Here is a 20,470-nt window from a genome sequence, read left to right as displayed (position 1 = left end):
ACCAAGAAGAGAGCCCTTATCCAAGCCCGCATCTCCGCGGCATCTAACAATTCGGCTGAAATCTTTAAAATCTGCAAGGAGCTGGCCAACCCTGCTGCAGTCTCTACCTCTCCTGTCCCCTCCCAGGCCCTCTGCACGGGACTGGCCTCTCACTTCATTTAAAAAACTCAGGACATCCTGTCCTCACTCTCCTCCTATCACCTCCTCCCCTCTATTCCCTGCTCTTCCTCTGACCCTTCTGCAGCCACCCCTCCTGCCTCCTTCTCTGCCTTTCCCCTTTTTTCTGCTGACGAGCATTCCAGACAAGTCCGATCTATGAAAGTCTCGTCAAAACAGGTCCACCCTTGTTCCTCCAAAACTATCAAGGACCACATCGACTCCCTGGCTCCTACCCTGGCTGGCTTCTGCAATCACTCCTTCACCTCTGGAGTCTTCCCATCCTCCCTTAAGCACTCCCTTGTGCACCCTCTTCTTAAGAAACCCTCTTCCGACCCCTCCTGCCCGGCTAACTATCGCCCAATCTCCATCAATCCCTTCCTGGGCAAGATCCTGGAGAAACTGGCCATCATGCAGCTTAATCTCCATGCTGAATCTGTTGGTAGTCGTCATGACCATCAGTCTGGCTTCAGAGCTGCCAGAAGCACGGAAACTGCTCTCCTGAACATCCGTGAAGACCTGCTCTCGAACCTTGACTCTAACACTCTGTGTGTTCTCATTTTGCTCGATCTCTCTTCTGCCTTTGATACTGTCAACCATGCCATCCTGCTCAACCGTCTCCATGATAACATGGGTATCACTGGTCAAGCCCTGGCATGGCTGACTTCTTTCTTCTCCAATCGACCCCCCCTGGTCCAACTGGGGTCCTTCCTCTCTGACATCTTTTTCTCTACCTGTGGTGTCCCCTAGGGATCTAATCTCTCTCCCTGGCTGTTCAACCGGTTTCTGGCACTCCTTGCCCACCGCATCGCCACTCTCTGCCCCAACTTTCAGTGCTATGCGGATGATACCCAGCTCATTTTCAGGCAACCCTCAGCCTCCTCTTCTCCTTCCCTCATCTCTGACTGTCTTTCTGCTATCCAGGAATGGTGTGCCGCCAATGACCTCTGCCTTAATGCCAGTAAAACTGAGGTTCTACCCATCGGCACACCCATTCCCTCCTTCCCTGCAGCTCTCTGGCCGGCCTCTCTTGGCCCTCTTCCTGCTCCTACCTGCAAGGTAAAAAACCTTGGGGTCATCTTCGACTCCACACTCTCCTTCTCTCCTCACATTTCTGACATTTCTAAGAAGTCACACTACCAGCTGCACCTCCTCAGAGGTATCCTTCCTTTCCTCTCCTTCCCCCAGAAGCTCACTGTCTCCAGAGCTCTGGTTCTCTCGAAGCTGGACTACTGTAACAGCCTCTATCTAAATCTGCCTGCCTCTACTCTCCACCATCTGCAACTCATTCAGAACAAGACTGCGAGACTTGTCCTTGGCCTCAAGCCCAGGGACCGTATCTCTCCAGGACTGAAATCGCTACACTGGCTCCAAGTGGCTGCGAGGATTAAGTTCAAAACCCTCTGCATTGTCCACAAGGCCTTCTGGGGCCAAAATACCTTCAACTCTCTCTTCCTAAATATCTTCCTTCTCGATCTCCTAGGTCATCCGCCTCCAACTCCCTCAGGGTCAGCCGCTTCTCCAAGCAACGAGTTGGGGGGAGATCTGTCTCCGCAGCAGGGGCCTCCCTCTGGAACAGCCTTCCTGCCCCCCTGAAACATGAGGAGAACCATCTCCGGTTCCGGAAGCACCTCAAACCTTCCTCTTTGCTTCTGCTTTCTCTCCCCCTCTCCCCTGCTAAATCACTGAAACTGCACTGAATCTGCAACTGGGCCACTCACCATTCTCGGTCCTTGACCCAGCCACTCTCCCCTGCACTGCCTCCCTGGCAACCCCTGCACTTCAGGACTGTCTCTGTATCCCTACAGTCCCCCTTCCCAGCAGATGTCTGCACATATCTTGCACTTGCCACCAGCTGGCCCTTATTATTTATCTTGTATTTTACTAACCCTGTACTCCATTTTCCCCTCTCCCTTTCCCCCATGCAGTTTTCCCTTCCCCTCTACCCATGCACTTGCGCGATCTGAATGACACCTGGCCTAGTAGGATCGTTGTATGTCTCTCCCCTTGTTCCCCCTCCCTGCCTCGTCGTGCCTTGAAACACTAGTGTATAAGCGCGTTGCAAAAGCCATATCATATCATATATCATAATGACAAACCTAAAAACGGGAAATTCTGACAACCAAATCAGAGGTCTCAATTCAAAACTAAAATAAGGCAATTTAAACAAGCACACAAGTTGTTTGTTTAGAAGTTAACTTGTCAAAAGTTCACAGGTACTTTCTAATCCTCCATTTCAACCACAAGTCCCAGATTCAAAAGGCCTCCAGAAAGATTTTGGCACACACTCAAAAACGATGGTAAATTAGTAGAGGCACAGCCAACAAGAACACTGTTCCTGTTGGTCTGGGAGCACCAGTCCTGCAATTCAAGTCTTCGAAAGACCTTCAGGATAGAGGTTCAAAGGCCTCCCTGACCAGTTCTCTGATCCAACCATGCCAGGACTTTATTGCGAAGGGCTTCCCTTGATTCTTTCTCCACAAGCTTCTCTATATTGGTAATGAGAAGGTTTCTACCATCCATAACAAACCCTCTTACAGCTTCATCCTTTATCTCCGGCATCTGTGATGTACCCACCCACAAACTCTGACTAATAGCAGGTTTAGTTTTAACATTAGCCGGTCGCAGGGAGCATATAGATGCTAATACTGCTTTACAAATAGTAACTAGGTATGTTGGTAGCCCAGACTGTAAGCGCTCATCAGAAGTCAGAGATAACACTGGTGACATTACATATTGCACACATTTAACTTCAAACCCCTAGCAATTCGTTTTAATCTGCAGTGTTTGGGAATACTGATCTATCATGCCTGGATGTGGGCCAGTTTGACAAAAATGATCGGTTATATCCAGGTGAAACTTCAAAACACACTTTTGAAGTGAGACATTATTACATTGATCAAGTTAATCGGTTAAATTGCCCTTAAATTCAAGCCTCTGGGTAGGAGTAATATGCTTGTATCGAGACATAAACTCATATGTGGAATTCCATGACCCTGATGACGACAATGAATGGGGGTTTAACAATAGCTCCTGAGTAACCTTCTCCTTTCTTTCTACAACAGAATATGAAACTGTGGTCAAAGATAGCATAGGCCTTGCAAAGGAGATGGTTTGCAATTGAGGTAGACAATGATGTGTGTTTATGTGTCCAGTTATATAGCAGAAAACCTCCCAAGCACTGAATCCAAACATTCTACCACAATGCCTGTACAGTCCATATGTACACATATGGTCCACATTCCACTGGAAGACACATTGCAACACACACCAAACAAAGCACACCATATACATGTCAACAATTCCAATATTTTATTTTCCCTGAGGAAAGAACCTCCTAAATCACAAATAACATTTTCACACGGAAACCGTCAGTTGCAGAATTCACGAGCACTCTCCTTATTGCATTGCCACTCTTACCATGTTCCACACCTGACCTCCCCATACCCTCACTGCCCCTGTTAACACCTCCATCACCTGAACTGGATTTGAATACAACATACACCCTTTTTTCTTCACAAAACTTTTCTTAACTCATACCCAGTCACCCACCACAACTTCTAAACTTCTCCTCCCTGATTTCTCATTCGTCCTTCTCACCCACTCATTTTTCATTTTATCCATTCCAGGGAGCTTGCAAAGTGATTGGCACTAGCACATCTAAAGCACAGTTTTTCATCCCCATTGGTCCCTTTTGTTTTATCATTCGTACTTTCAGAAGCACTGTGCCCCCTTTAATTATGTACTTTGTTCCTCTTCTTTTTTATCCTGGTATACTCTTTCCCTGGGTCTCCCACCCTTAATATTTCACTGGCTGCAATTTTATTTTCCTTCTTCCCATGCCATAGTATGCTCAACTCTCTTTGCTACTGACACCACCTCGTCCAGGCTCAGTTAATCCTTTAGCCATAATCCCTCTCTTATCTTGTCATTAAAACAATGAATACTATCCCCAATGAACTGATCCCTCATATGTTCATCTAACTTTTCTCCAAACTTGCAGTTAAGAGAGAGGTGTCATAGAGCTGTTAAATACTCCTCCATGGACTCTCCTTTTTCTTGTTCACTCATGCCAAATATATATTTCTCCAGAATGGTGCTTATTTTGACATCAAAATAGCTATCAAGTTTGTTCAGTGCTTCATCAAATTCATTGGTGCCAATTTCTTGGTCCAAATCTGATATTTCTGGTAGGGTTTCATAGATTTGTTTTCCCTCATAACCCAAAAAGTGCTGAAAAGCGACACCTTGCGTACCGCCGATATAGTATTGCCACATGCAGCTTTCATGTAATGAATGAAACCCTTTATTTTCACAGGCCCCGGATTTGCCATGAACACGGGTGGAACTGGTACCCCTGGCACTGCTATTTCTAGGACCTTTCCCTGAGGCTCTTTTAGGCACTGCACTCCTTGTTGTACTTCACAAAACAAACGCTGCTATTTGTAGTATGTCACAACGCCCCCCCCCCCCTTTTTTAGATAATCTGCATTTGTTGATGCTGATTGCAGCCTTCTAGCATGTTAAACCCCCCTAAAAAACAGTTTAACACAGTGGAACTCATACTGTCACTCTGTTGTTTCGTCTAGTTAGCGTGAATCACGTTGCAGGATGGAAACCGAGCGTAGCACTCCCTTTCGCTATTGTCTTTCTTTTGCTTCATGGACATTTGCTTAAATGCCTTTCCCAGACCAACATGCTGCTCGAGGTCCTCACAGGTCCTCACACGCATGTGTGGGTTGGGAACTCCTGGTATGGTGTTCCGTCAGCTGTTCCATCAGCTGCTGCTCACTTGTGATGGATGCACATGTGCCCATGCACCCTCACTCCTACAGTTGCCTTGAACAGGATATGATTATGGCTTACGCCCCCTATGCTTTTAAGCTTCCTGCTCCCCCTCCCTACTGCGCACTGCATGGGCCTCTGCTGTGGCTACCAGGGGATTTCACTCACAGCCTCTTCCACGTTGGCGTGTGTGAGCAGGATAGCTTCTTTCCTTCACATGCCGTGGCCTGCTACATTCAGCTCCGGACTTCTTTCCTCCTGATCCAGTGGCCTGCTATGTTTCACTCCAGACCTGTCCTCTCCTGTGACCTCTCCTCTCTGATCTGGAAACCGCTTTGCAGATCCGCTTTAGGAATGGGCGAGTCGCTGATTCATACACTTGCAGCAATATAATGGATGGTGGGGGTCTGCTGAGCCAAGTCATCATCACTAGTGTAAAGAAGCTGATTCACAATCCAGGTAGACAATGATGTGAGTTTATTTGTCCAGTTACATAGCAGAAAAATCCCCAGCACATCCACCATTAGCTTGATCACCAACTGTAACAACTCTGAACCCAAACATTCTACCAATGTGCCTGAACAGTCCATATTCCATCTTGATGTTCCACATTCCACTGGAAGACAGATTGCAACACACCCATTGGTAATTATCGGTTGGATTACAGTGTCAATAACCCCTGAAGCATAACCATCAATTACCTGACCAGTATTACCCACTATTTCAGGATACAAGCTAGACATATGAGTACATGAACTCATAACAGGTTCAGCATTGTTATTATCTGAGAAGACACCCATTTCCTCTCCTAAAGCCTCTGGGCCTCATTCCGAGTTGGTCGGTAAGGATTAACGGTCACCGGTACGGAACCCGGTGCCGGTAAACCCTTACCACCCAATTCCGAATTCCCTTAGCGGGACCCGCAAAGGACGTGTGGTCTGAAGTTGAATGCAATCGGTTTTAGTCAGGCCCTCACTGCCAGATATGTATGAAGGCTAGATTCCTTTTTCTGGGAATATCATGATTTTGGGTTACCCATCCCTGAGCCTCTGGTGGAATTTACTTTTGGATCTGTTGTTGTTCCTTGCAGCCTACACATAGTGGAGAAGATGAAGAATTTTTGGCAGACTTTGGAGCTTAAGAGTGGCCACTAATGGCATTTCACGTTGAGGTGGACTCTCCTTTTGAGGGAATGCATTGCTCGAGTGGTACATGTGACAGCAGAGAAACACATATGAAGTTACATATTGGGTGCAGGTATGTTGAAACAGTAGTAACATGGTTTATACGATTGTTTCCATTCAGAGCTCTGAAGTTGAAAGGCAGAGGTGTCATTGAGAGCTCAATTCCATGTGGGCTAAAGAGTTGCAGGTCCATGGCTCTGAACGTTTCCGAGTATCTTGATTTACATATGTCCTCTCTAAAAGAAATCAATGGCAGAGATGCATAGTTTTAGAAGACACATTTTTACTACCTATAAAACATTCAGGTCTACAAACATATGGAAAGCCAGTGTTATAGTTTCACATATAATTACACATAAACCCGACATTAACACTAAACTTAAAACTAACCACAACATAGAACCAACATTAAAAACAACATTGTTGGAATCTTTCCTTTACAAATACGAAGTAACAAATAGATATCAGCACGTAGCTATAGCTCTACAATGTACACCAACAACAGATAACTTATAAACTAAATATTTATATGCATACATATAATAGACAACTTATATTAAATCACCTCAAACCATGGACCCACATTCATAAATTATATTAAAAGACGGCAAAACATAAATGTTATGTTATGTTTTTTTTTAGAGCGCCAAAGCCCTAGAGCGTCCAGGTGCTGAAAAGAGGGACAGAGCTATGAGGTGGAAGCATTCCACCTCTCATATTATTTGACATAAACAGCCTTGTCTTTAATGGTTTCTAGAAGGCAGGATGGTTTTCCTCCTTCCGGAGTGATTCTGGAAACACGTTCCAGGCCTGTGCCGCCAGAACCGGGATTAAATGGCCATGTCCCTGGGCTTTTTTAACACAATCCGCTTTAAGGAAACAATCCTTAGCGGATGGAAGGTCCCTGGTGGGACGGTAAGTAATTACACTTTCTTTGAGGTACTGGGGAGCGGCCCCAAAGATACACTTATGACCTAAGGTCAATAACTTGAACATAACCCTGGTTGATACCGGTAACCAGTGCAGCTCTTTTTGAGCTGTAGATACTTGTTCTCTCTGTGCCATTTGGTGGACTATCCGTACGGCGGCATTTTGGATTTTCTGTAGTTTTTGGATAGCATCTTTGCTGGCACTTCCCAGCAGGTAATTTCAATAGTCCAGACGAGGAAGTATGACAGCCTGCGCGAGCTTTGCCCGGTTATCTTTAGTGATCATGTGGCCGACCAATTGAAATACTATGAGGTAGTAGTTTGTATTTTTTACAATCGAGTCGATGAGGGCTTCTGTTTTCAGGTTATCCCTCAATCAAGAAGATAGCAAAAGCCTGATCAAGACCTTCCCTGGCTTGTTTGGACCTGTAAATCATCAATTCGGTCTTCCCGGCATTTAAACAGAGCCAATTCGAAGACATTCAGTTTTGTATGACCAGATACATATTGTTTAGCTTTTCTTGGTCCACTGCATGATTCTCACTGATCTCCATAGACAGCTGAAAGTCCTCTGCATAGTTAGTAAAGAAAAGACCTAGTCTTTCTAACTACACACACAGAGGTTGGATGTATATATTGAAGAGCGATCGGGACAGGCATGTCCCCTGAGGAACTCCACAGACAATGAGTTCCACCTCAGATGAGGTATCTCCCCAGTAAACCCTAGATCTACGACCTTCCAGGAACAATCTCTTCCGTCTCACCAACACACACGAAAGGTGCCCTGTAACCGCCAGTCTCTCCAGCAAGAACTTATGGTCCAGTAGATTGAAAGCTGCCGATAGATCAAGCAAAATCAGCAGCCCAATCTACTTCTTTCCAGTATCGTCAGCATCTGTGTCTGTAAGTCAATCAAGGCACAATCTGTGCTGTGGGAACATCGAAAACCCAACTGCTTCTTTTTTTTTGAAAATCAAATTTTATTAGGTTTCGAACCTGTGTTACAACAATGCAGAGCATATTTAAACATGAATAAACAGGAAACCAGTTATAAACCCTCGACCCCCACCCCTTCCCACCCCCCCACCCCCACCAGTTCAAGTTCTCAATAATTGCGTATTTGACAGGTTCCGAAAAAGAGCATAGCAAAGTCTACATGTTGTGCACTTGGCACGCCAAAGTCATGGGCCGAGCTTTGAAGGACTCGGAGTTGGACCAGTGAACGCTGGCCTGAGGCCCCCAGAGGGGAGTTCTCCGGGTCCAGAGCCTAAGATTACACTGTGCGGCCGTATTTTTCAAAGAAGGGGAGCCATATTTCCTCGATGTTGGATCTAGATTTGTCAAGTAAATGCGTGAGGAATTCCATGTCGTCAATGGCCCGTACCTTGGTTACCCATGCTTTTTCCCCGGGCATTCCGGGGTTCTTCCATTTTTGTGCCAGGCAGCACCTGGCCGCCACCAACATGACCTGGAACATGTGGTCATGGGTATTTTCATGATCGTCCCCAATGTCAATTCTGAAAAGGAGAAACAGGGGCAGGAAGGCCGCTTCACCCCATCTATCCCCTTAATCCATGTCAAAACCTCCTCCCAGTACTTTTGGACCACCTGGCACCTCCACCACGTGTGAATATAATCCCCCCTTTCGGTCCTACACTTCCAGCAATGTGGGTCGTACCCTGGCCTCATTCTAGCAATCCTCTGCAGGGGGTAGTGCCAGCGATGCAATACCTTGAGGGCCTGGTGGCGATACTGGAGTGAGGCCGTGGAGCGGTTGGCCCGCCTACACATCTCCCTCCACCTCTCGTCGTCGATCTCCTCACCCAGGTCCTTTCCCCATTGTGTGCATGCAGGTGGGGGGTCTCGTGGGACAGAAAAGAGGAAGAGCTTGTAGAGGCGGGATATTATTCCCTTGGAGCCCCTCGCCGAAAGGAGGAGTTTTTCAAAGTCTGTAAGGTCTCTCCTGAGGGTGTCCCCCCAGGATGGTTCGGTCAGGACTCCCTTAAGCTGGAGATAGCGAAAGGGGGACAGGGTGCCTATCCCCAGGGCCTCTTCCAGATCTTTCAGGGGTAAGAAAGAGCCCCCCACCCAGAGGTGACCAGTCCTGCTAAGGCCTGCCTCGAACCACGTCTGGTACGCCGCTGGCTCCGCTATCTTGGCCAGGAAGGGGGGGGCCCAAATGCAGCTCAAAGGGGAGGGCCAGGTTGTGAGCCAGCGGTAGTAACCCCCTCCCTCTTTCCATAGGGACCACAACACTTTTAGGACTGGCTGATACAAGACACTTCTGGGGATCTTTTTCCTCGGGACCCAGAGCCATTCCTCTATGGTGACGGGCGCGAGAGGCCTGTTGTCCATGGCTACCCATTGTTTTTTCGTCCCCGGGGCAAAGTGGTCGACCAGGACCCTCAGTTGGGAGGGCCTATGGTATGTTTCAAGGTCAGGGTATCCCAACCCTCCATCCTCCTTTGGTCTGGTCAGCACCTCATAGGAGATTCTATGTTTCTTCCCTGACCAGAGAAAGTTGAGGAGGACTCACTTCGTTTCCTTGAAAAACGTTTTGGGGATCAGCACCGGGAGCATTTGGAAGAAAAATAAAAACTTGGGAAGGATTACCATTTTTATGAGGTTGAGACGTGCCATCCAGGAGAGCCCCGACCCTGACCATCGCTCTATGTCTTTCCGGATTGCTGACCAGAGGGGGGGAAATTGGCCGGGTATAGGCCCTCGGGGTCACGGGTGACCTGGACTCCAACGTACCGGAATCCGTCGTCTCTCAGCCTGAAGAGGAGCCCATTAACAAAGGTCATCTATGAGTCTGGTAAATTACCCCCTACGAACGCCACCGATTTCTCCAGATTAACTTTTTACCCCGATAGGTCCCCATAGTGCGAGAGGCCCTGCAGCATTCGGGGGACTGTTTGGGGTGGGTTTGTGATATAGAGCAGTGCATTGTCAGCAAAAAGGCAGACTTTGCACTGCATCTCTCCGACCTGTACTCCTCTGATGGCCGCATCGTTGCGGATCGAGATTGCCCATGGTTCCATCACAAGCGCGTAAATTAGGGGGTATAAAGGACATCCCTGCCGAGTACCACGCTCGAGGGGGAATGTCCTCGACTCGGTCCCATTTGCCACCACTCTAGCGGAGGGGGAGGAGTAGAGAGCGGAGATCCAACCCAGCCACCTCGGGCCCATACCCAGGGTCGTGAATACCTCCCTCATAAAGGCCCAGCTGACCCTGTCAAAGGCCTTCTCCGCGTCAAGGGCCAGTAGAAGCGCACCTTCGTCGCGGACCCCTCTCGAGGCAAGCACATGGAGCGTCTTCCACATATTATCAGAACCCTGCCTGTTCAAGACAAATCCCGCTTGGTCGGGGTGTACCAGGCGCAGGAGGCAGCCCTCAAGTCTGGTGGCCAGGATTCTGGCAAAGATCTTAGCGTCCAGATTGAGGAGTGAGATGGGTCTATAAGACCTGCATTCCGTCTGGTCCTTGCCAGGTTTGGGTATAACAGTGATGAGGGCCTGCAAATATGTCGGTGGGATGGACTTCTGGTTCCTGATCTGGTTAAACAATTTGGCCAGGGGCTTCAGCAGGATGGGTTGGGTCTGCTTGTAAAAGTCAGCTGTATAGCCATCTTCTCCCGGTGTCTTTCCCACCTTCAGTCTTTTGATGGCGCTCTCCACCTCCTCCTCCGATATCTCTCTCTCCAGAACCTCTAGCTCCACATTGGACAGCCTAGGCAGAGGGTGTTCTGCCAGGTAGGTGCGGATGTCCTCCAGTGATTCGCCTGCTTTTTTGGAATAGAGTTTGCTGTAAGTCAGCGAAACACTCCACTATTTCCTCGCGGCCCCCGTGAATCCCGCCCACTCCATCCCTGAGACGAGTGACTCCCCTCTCAACCCTGCAGCCCTGAGCCTTCTGCGCCAGTAGGGTCCCCACCTTATCTCACCGTTCGTAGTACCTCTGCTTAGTGTATCTCATTTTCTTGATGACTTCCCCTATGAGGACCGTATGGAGTTCCTGTCTTTTTCCCTGCATCTCCTCCAGGAGACCCCCTCGATCCACCTCGGGAGGCCCAGTCTGGCTCACAGAGTGCACAACTCTGTGCAGAGTTTACCCTCGATTAGGCCCCTCTCCCGTTTACGTCTCGAACCCTCTGCTATGAGAAGGCCCCTGAAAGTGGCTTTTGCGGCATCCCACACCATGGACATATCCATCTCACCGGTGTCGTTTGTCTCAAAATAGGCCAGCATTTCCTGCCTCATGAAATCACGAAATAATGGGTCCCTGAGGAGTATATCATTGCAACGCCATCGGGAAGATCTTGGGGAGATGGGCAGTGACCAATTCGCTATGAGGAGTTCGTGGTCCGACCAAGTTATGGCTTCCACCTTCGGCTGTTGTGCCACCCCGTTCCCTTCTTCCGAGATTAACAAAAGGTCGATTCTGGTGTAGGTTCAATGAGGGGGCGAAAAAAAGGTGTACCCACCCTGGTTCGGGTTTGCTGTTCGCCAGATGTCCACCCAATAGTGCTCTCTCAGGAGGGCCTGCAGGGCCAGATTGTCCTTGGAGATGCCCCTGGGTGTCCCCCCTCTTGCGGACCACCAGTCAAGTCTTGGGTCCATTATAAGGTTGAAGTCCCCCCCCAGTATCATGGCTCCCTCTGCCCACTCATCCATGACATGAAAGACCTGGGTGAGGAAGTGTATTTGTTTTGAGTTGGGCGCTTATAGAGTGGGCAGGGTAACGCGCTCTCCCTCACAGGTTCCCTTAATGCCCAAAAAAACAACCACCAAAACCCCTCTTGGTTTCTATGTCTGTGAGATGGAACGCCCTGCTCAGGAGGATTCCCACCCCTTCCTTCTTAGAACTTCTGTGTGAGGCCCAGTAATTGCACCCAATGTCTTCTTTCCCCTTGATCTTCGATTCCCTGCCTTGCCTGTAATGTGTCTCCTGTAGGAAAAGAACCGTTAGGTGTTGCTTACGGAACATGTTGCTCGTGAGAGATCGCTTATTCTGGGAGTTAAGGCCCTTGACGTTCAACGTGCGTATCTTTGCTTCAATCATTGTCATTTTTCGTTACGCGCACTGAAATCGCGTCTAAGTGTCTGCTACTCGGAGCCCGTTGCAAAAAAAGTGTCCATAGTTTGAGCTGGTTTTCCCTTTGCCCTTGAGCCCCATGGGGGGCAACCCCTCCTCCCCCCCTTACCCGTTTTGTGGGGCGTTCGCCGCCGGGTACCCGGGTGGGGATGTGACTGGCAACGAACCACCAGGATCGCTTCCCTGGACCCGGGAAAACATTTTCTTAGGTGTAGCGCTTTCCAACATGTCTCTCTGCGTTAAGTACCGGCCCTTTCTGATCCGCGGTGGGGAACTGGCTGTAACGACTCCCGAGCCAGGCCCCCCCCAGCCCTGGTACCTGGTGATGTCTTGGATTTTGCTTTCAAGTCCAACCGGGGTCTTTCTCTCCGTCTCCTCAAGGCCAAAAATTCTCAAGTTGTTTCTCCTCTCCCGGTTCTCCATGTCGTCGACCTTGAGCCGGAGGTCCTCCTCGCGGCGGTGCAGTTCCTGAAATCTAGTTTCCATTTGTGCCTCGAGGATGTCCGTCGATGCCTGGTTGCACTCGACCCCTTCTACCCTATCCTCCAGCGTTGAAACCTTGGCCGTGAGGTCTGCCAACTTGGCCCCCATGTCTGTCCTCATACCCCTAATCTCTTCTAGGATCGTTTGGATGTTGCTCTGTATGGCATTCATGTCCGGGGGTTGCGAGGCTGGAGGGTCGGTCTTCATTTTGAGGGACCCAGGCGTGTATTGGTATTGCGCAAGGGTCTCCCTCCAGTTCATGGGGTGTCGATCGCACCAAGCTATAGGGTTCTCCTGAGGTGTCTGCCAGGTGGCGGGGTGGCCCAGGCGCGCTCCCGCGACTGCCTGAGCCTTCTCCGGTGGTCGGGTGGGTGCCATCGCCACTAATCCGGAGCCCCGTGGGGGCTGTGGGGAGGTAGGCCGCTGGGGCGGTGGTCAGGCGTGGAAATGTGGGCCGTTGAGATGGTTCTGTGGTGCGCCGCCACGTCGGCCCGGGCACAGACGAATCACTGGTGGTGAGAGCGGTGGGGGGAGCACAGGCCCCCCCGGCCCCTCAGACCGGGGTAGGTGTGGCGGTGGTGCCCCCGTATCCCCAATGATGGATGGGCCGGTCGCCGGCAGCTGGTGGAACTTCACAGAAGGCCCACCCGGCGTTGGGCCCTGTGTGTTGGTCGCACGGGCCGTTACTCCTCTCTGGTGGGGTTGGATGACCCGCCGCATCTGGCGTGGGGGCTCCTCTGAGATGTCCGGAGAGGCGGGGGCCGTCAGCCGTGTGGCCCACGCCGCTGAAGGGGATCTCTGCAGGGCCCGTCCGAGCCGTCGAGAGCACCTCAGGCCTCGGTGCACGAGTCAGATCGGGTGGGGAATACGACTCCTCCCACCGCTACGCAGCTAGGCGATGTGCGGCTCCCACCCAGGGCCTTCCCTCAGGTGCCGGGGGGTCGCCATTCACAGGTCGTTATCTTGGGAACGGGGGAATCTCCGAAGTCCGGACCAGCTTCCCTGTAGTCCACAGCAGTTCCCCTTCTCAACGATCGCTGATAGATGGGGTTAAAAAGCACTAAAGGCATGTTTTTCCGTGGGTTTCCCGGGGCCATGCGGGGAGCTTGAGATTCAGGTGGCCATGTTGCCCGCGCCCCCTGGTGGCCAATCCCAACTGCTTCTTTTGAAGCGTGCCTGAGGCTTCCATATATAGTTGCAGCTGCATGGTAGCCAACTTGTCAATCACTTTATGGAGAACAAATTAGTGGTAATAAGTCACAGGTTTGCTGTGTTATTTCAGTCCAGACTCTGTTTCTTTAGATGTTCAGTCTCTGCCACATCTTTAATAAATTGTGGGATAGTGCAATGTTTGAATGAGGCATTAACACATCTTCATAGATAAGAGGCAATAATATCATGATGTTCCAAGATGACCTTGGATGGCAAAAGGTCCCCTGGGCAACTAGTGGGATGCATGACCTTAAGGATGTATTTAGTTTCCTTGGTTGTGATCGTTGAGAAGCTAAAGAGAGTAGAGGATGTCCCCTGATTTTGATCCCCGGGATCTGGTGATATAAAATCAGCCACTTTATGTAGTAGCCCATTTCCAGGATTGACCACAGCTGTAGCTTGCTTCAGCCCTTCCAGCTCCTCCCTGATCTTATTCTGGTCGAGCAGAAGCTTATCTGAGAAGGCCCGTTGGACTCTTTTACAGTCTTCCCTAGTAGGGTTTATATTGTGATTAGGTTTTTCCCATGTTCTAAATAATTTGAAGAGTTCCTTTGTTTTGTTCCCTGCCCTGTTTATTTGATTGTTATAGTGATTACATTTAGCTTTGCTGATCTTGTCTTTGTATTCCTTCTCCTTACATTTCCATGCTGCTTCATTTTGAGGGCTTTTGTCTTTAAGCCAGGCATGCTCTGCTTGCCTTTTTTGTCTTTTAGCTGGGCCAGTTCTGGGAAGAACCATTTTGGTTGTTGGGAGCATCTCTCAAACTTCTTAGATTTATCGGGGCAAGTCTATCGAGCAAGGTCGTCATATCTTGTCGTCATATTGGCTGTTCAACCACTACCTGGCACTTCTTGCCACCCACATTGCCGCTTTCTGCCCCAACTTCCAGTGCTATGCGGATGACACTCAACTCATTTTCAGGCTCTTTTATGCCACCTCTTCTCCTTCTCTCATCACTTACTGTCTGTCTGCTATCCAGGATCGGTGTTCCGCCAATGATCTCTACCTTATTGCCAGTAAGACCAAGATTCTCCTTATGGGCACACCTGCCCCCTCCTTTCCTGTCACTCTCTGGATGGCCTCTCTTGGCCCTCTTCCTGCTCCCACCTGTGAGGTGAAAAACCTTGGGGTCATCTTTGACTCCACACTCTCCTTCTCACACTACCAGCTGCACCTCCTCCAGGTATACTTCCTTTCCTATCCTTCTCCCAGAAACTCACTGTCTCCAGAGCTTGGGTTCTCTCTAGGCTGGATTACTGCAGCAGCCTCTTTCTAAATCTGCCTCACTCTACTCTCCATCCTCTGCAACTCATCCAAAACAGTTTGTCCATTTCATTAGAAGGTCCAATAGATTTTGAGCATGTCCTCCTAGTATATATTACCAGATTTTCATTGCATATTTGGCCCAAGCTTACAGACAACTTGAACGAGGAAACCCATCTGTCCTTGCAGTACTTAGAGATCCTAGAATCAGAACTGTGCAGGAACAGCTATTTGTGGTCACCATGTCACACTATATGATCCACGGGGCTTGAGACTAATCTATCACTTATACATTTACGCACAGTTTTCTCGAATTTCAGGTGGGAAATTGATATCTTCAAGCTGCACCATGATCCAGGTAAATAGGTGAAACTATTACAAATATGGTTATCTTGTTGTGTCTTTTATTCCCAAGTGAAGTCATTGAAAATATTGCTTGTGTCTAGTGAATCGGCTCTATCCTCTACTCACATTACCCCAACTCCAGCAGGTGGAACAACCATGTCAGGTGGACATGGGAGCACTGTAAGCACAGTAAGGAGAGGTAAGCACAGTACTGACACAGACATGGGGGAGTGTACCTGTATTCCACTGACACTGCTTGAGTGTCTAATAACATGTAGTATAAAAACATGACTAAAGTAGGTAAGGAAACCACCAGGGAGAACTGTTATGTCTGGTCCCTAATCCCCTCTGCCATGAGTGCCTCCAGAACGTACACAGAAACTGAAAAACCACCAGCAAGAGCTCAATGCCTCATGTACCAATGCCACACAGAGGAAGGATGGAAGGATGGAGAATTAGGAAATGTACCTATCCATGGTTACAACCCAAGGAAGATTCCAAGGGAAGATGGTGACACTGAGATGGGTGTCTCAAACAACATTCCACTGTGAAGACAGTTACATAAAGACTCTTGACATGATGAGCAATTATTGGCAGTTAGACAAGGCTATACAATATATAACCGATTACCCAGAGAAAGGCAACACAAAAATGATAACACTGAAAAGGCTGCCATGCCCAAAGATGGGGGTGAAATAAATAGGAGGAGAACCAGGTTGTTGGGAAAGACCACCGATGCTTGTGTATGGCCAAGTATACACAGAATAAGGATGGAAGGATGGAGAATTAGGAAACAAGAACACACCTTAGTACAATCATCAGTGAATACAGTGCAAGGAGAAAATGACAAGTGCCTGAAGGAATGGGATGTGAGTGTCAAACTGCTCACCTGGGTAGGCAATGAAGCTGGACCAATGCCTATAATACTCATGAAGAAACCAGCATTGTTCTATAAGAATGAAGGAGTAGTACGAGTTGGAGATAACGCAGAATGTCGGTACACTGAAAAGCATTCAGCAATAAAGGTTGGCACTGCCGTACTGATGGATCATTATTGGGTGTGTGGATCCAAGCCATAAGAGAAGTTTTCGTCCCAACTGGGGAGGAGTTTGCTCATTGGTATACATCAATATGCCATCATTGGTAGTGCCCCAGAAGGATATAAAGTTCGATGACTTCCGGATGATGGACACTAACACGAAAGAAAAGGTCAGTTGGAGTAGAACAGAAGGAAAGAAAGAAACAGTCTGTGGAGGTGAGTAGAGTAAAAAGAGACAACTGTTTCTCATTAGAGTCAGAAACATCCCTAGATGATGTACCACCCGAACATAGGTTATTCAGCAGGACAGAAATGTTCTTCGTGTCAGTGATTCCGGCAGTTCAGACATATACAAATGCAAAATGGTTACACATAACCAGGTGGGAATTGATGCTGACAATAATCTCTACAGTGAATGACTTCAATGCAATAAAATAAGAACTCCAAGCAGTAAGGTTATTGGCAATTCAGAATAGATATGGTCTGACCTTCTCAAAGCAATGGAAGGAGGAGTTTGTGCAAAAATTGGGTGTTCCTGTTGCACATTCACACCTGCCAATGATGGACAGAATGGCACACTGACAAAGCAGTGACACAACTGTCAGAGATGCATGCAAAAATGGACGTGGAATCCAAAAGGACTGGAAAAGTCCAGAGCTGGTGAGCGTAACTATGTTCATGGATGCCGTCATCGCTGGCAGATGGACTTAAAGTATTACTAGAGGTGCTAATATTGGTACTAGTGGGACTTTGTTTGATAATGATCTGCATCAATGAATGCCACAAGATGACTGCGAAATCGATAGGAATGAACGTGATGATGGATGTGAATGTAGGAGGAGAAAAGGACAAGATAGTGGAAGAAAGAGATGATCTGAGAACAAGAATAAGGGAATGTTCACTGTTCCCGATTGAGATGTTGATGTTCAATAATCCATTTGACAATAAGACACATGGAGGAACATGGATATGATGCAACCAAGAAAGAAAATGCAGTTATATGACCTGGAATTATGACGATCATGCAAACTACAATGAAAACCTTGGAGGACTGACCAAAATATGGCTACCAAGAACAAAGATGATGAAGTATGGATGGGGGACTGAAAAGAGGGTCCCAGGAATGTCCCTCCTCACCCCATGAACATGACAGGACAAAGAGTCAAGTACACATGAAGTCACTCATCATATTTTGGATTGAACCCCAAGTGCACTCCTGCCTGACTAGGATACAGGGAGGTATCCACTCAGACAACCATTTCAACCATATCCAGTGCATATCCTTCCCATCCAGAGAATCCGACAGATGTTGTGGACCCAAACACCATAATGGACTGTCTCGATTAGGTGCCAAGCAACCACTGTGCTGATGTCATTAATGACACCACAACGTAGCAGTGTTAGTCATGAAGAACATTTGCAGCCCTGTACCGCATTACAGAAACACACATTCACATACATGATAAACATGCTAACACAGATCTGTAGGAAGACGAAAGATACATATACATACTTTCAAAGCTTTTATTATTGTTTTCATTAGCCCAATGCAGTACCACAGAAATGCAAGGAAAAACGAAATCCTGAGCAAGCTTGCTGATGCTTATGGCAATTAACCCTATGGGATTACAGGACTATGGGCCTCATTACGAGGTTGGCGGAATGGGTTTACCGGCACCGGTAATGGTGCTGGTGCCAGTATACCCATTCCGGCCTATCACAAGGTTCCCTTGTGGGACCCGCACAGAATGTCGGGTCAGACCAGACGTCCTTTGCGCGTCCTGCGAGGGGACCAAGGAGCTAATAACGGGCCCGTTATTAGCTCCATCCCCATTCCCATTGAGCCCTATGGGGGCTCGAATGGGGAATGGTTTTGTGAATGAGGAATTACCGGGTCCTCCAAGGTTGGAATGACCCGGTAATTTCTCATTCACAGACCCCGGACACAATTTTGGAGGCAGCCATGGCGCTAAAAGCACCATGGCTACCTCCAAACTCGTAATGAGCCCCTATATATGCAGCCTAGTAGGACCACGTGTGACAAATCTATAGGAAAAATAGGAGATTACAAGCATGTAGAAATCATATTATAAGTCTAAGGAACATTACAGAAGGCCTCAAGCCACAGAACACCAGACAGAAAGAGCAGGCTCGGGCTGCACAGAGCTCAGATCAAGCTCACAGCCAAGGTCAGAGATAAACAGTCAAATTCCAAACTCCAGATGACAAAGGGACCCACTTCAGGAAAATTGATTCAATCCTCATAATTGCAGACCCAAGAGCTCAATTGTGTGGTCCACAACCATGTGATGCAGCCAAACTAGACATTGGGCATTCGCCCATGGTGGGAAGAAGAGCCATTCTCAGCAACCCAGTCGAGAGGTGAAACAAGTGTTGCAATGTGGTCGCACACTCTCATAGGCAAAGGTGGTATACTACCAGATGCAATTCATACACACAGTTGTTTCACATCACCTTGAAGAGGTGCACAGAGGGCTGAGAACCGAGTTGGTTCCCAGGCCTGGGGAGACTAGCTACAGCCAATCACGAGACAAAAATGCAGGTGTTGATGGCAAGGGCCAATTGTAAGTCCACCACTCTGCAACAATGTAATAGATAGTTTCTTGGGGACGGGGCAGGTCAGACACCTGACATGCAAGAGACAGTAGAATAACCTATATAGGGGATAGCTGTATGGGTTACCACTTTCAGCATCCAATCAGTAGTGGGTATAGGTTTTTGGAAAAGAACCCAGGCAATGACGACATGTAGCAACAAAACTTGGGAGCATGCTTCGGAAAGTTGCAACATACTCGAGAATCTTGATTGTCTTGTATGATCCCTGTTGTTATTTTTGTAATAAACCACAGAGGAAAGGGTTGTTGGGCCCTTCGGATTTGTACTAGCCCCCAGACAAACTCTGGCATACCTGGTAACCATCCCAACACAATAAATATAAGACATTACATGCAAAGACAAACACAACAAAGGGTTACACCAAAACATTGTGTGTAAACAATGCTGCAGTCACCAAGGGAATATTTTCCCATCACACTTCAAAATATTGTTGGGGTAAATGTACACGATAGACCTTTCAGAAAAAGTATTTATTGATATAAGTTACAAAACATATTGTTTACATTTAATAGAAACAATAGTATTATTAAGTAAACAAAAATTGCAAATTTCAGCTATGCATTTGAAGGCAAATTATGTTCATGATATTATTAGATACTTTCATTAATTGTTGAAGATTCTCTGCAGTGTGGTCTCTATAATACAGTAATGAATATTCATCTATGTTAGATGTCCCTCGCTAATATAGTCTCAATGTGTTTGAGGTGTCAAGGCAAGCTTCTTCAAGAGAAGTGGGTTCTCTTACTTCTCATATGTTTCTAGTAAATCAATACTACCTTTCCACAACAGATACTCTTGTTATCTTCAACTCCCTGCTAAATAATTCAAAATAGATACTGTAAAACAATATAGAAATAGCCAATGTTTGTCAAAGAAGATGTTACTAACTTAGGTATAAGAGGATCCAAGAGCCACCAACCACTCCAACCAAAATAAATAACACAATCTGTGTCAATTTCAAATACAATGTTACAAAATGTTTCAATGAGTCAAGGCTAACTATTGCTATATTATGTTGCTAAAGGACCCAAACTACAAATAAACTTCCTCACCCTCACATTTTGGATACAACTCATGTAAATCCAGTAGACTAAGTAGACAGTAGAAGAAGCCGAAGAAAATGCAGGCTTATCAATGTTATCCGTGTATGAATGGCAAAGGCTCAATAGTCGATACCAGAGAACTCTTTGAACTCCAGTGTAACTCCCCTACTTCAATATCTAATTTCAGATGCTATATTTTCCCTCATTGATCTAGCAATTGGAATGTCACTAGACAAATTTAACACTAAAATAAAATGCCAGGTTCCACTTGCAAAGACACTGGAGACATGTCAC

Source organism: Ambystoma mexicanum, chromosome 6q (assembly GCF_040938575.1).
Source record: "Ambystoma mexicanum isolate Mex_15411 chromosome 6q, UKY_AmexF1_1, whole genome shotgun sequence".
Classification (NCBI taxonomy): domain Eukaryota; kingdom Metazoa; phylum Chordata; class Amphibia; order Caudata; family Ambystomatidae; genus Ambystoma; species Ambystoma mexicanum.
This window is presented reverse-complemented; position numbering follows the sequence as displayed.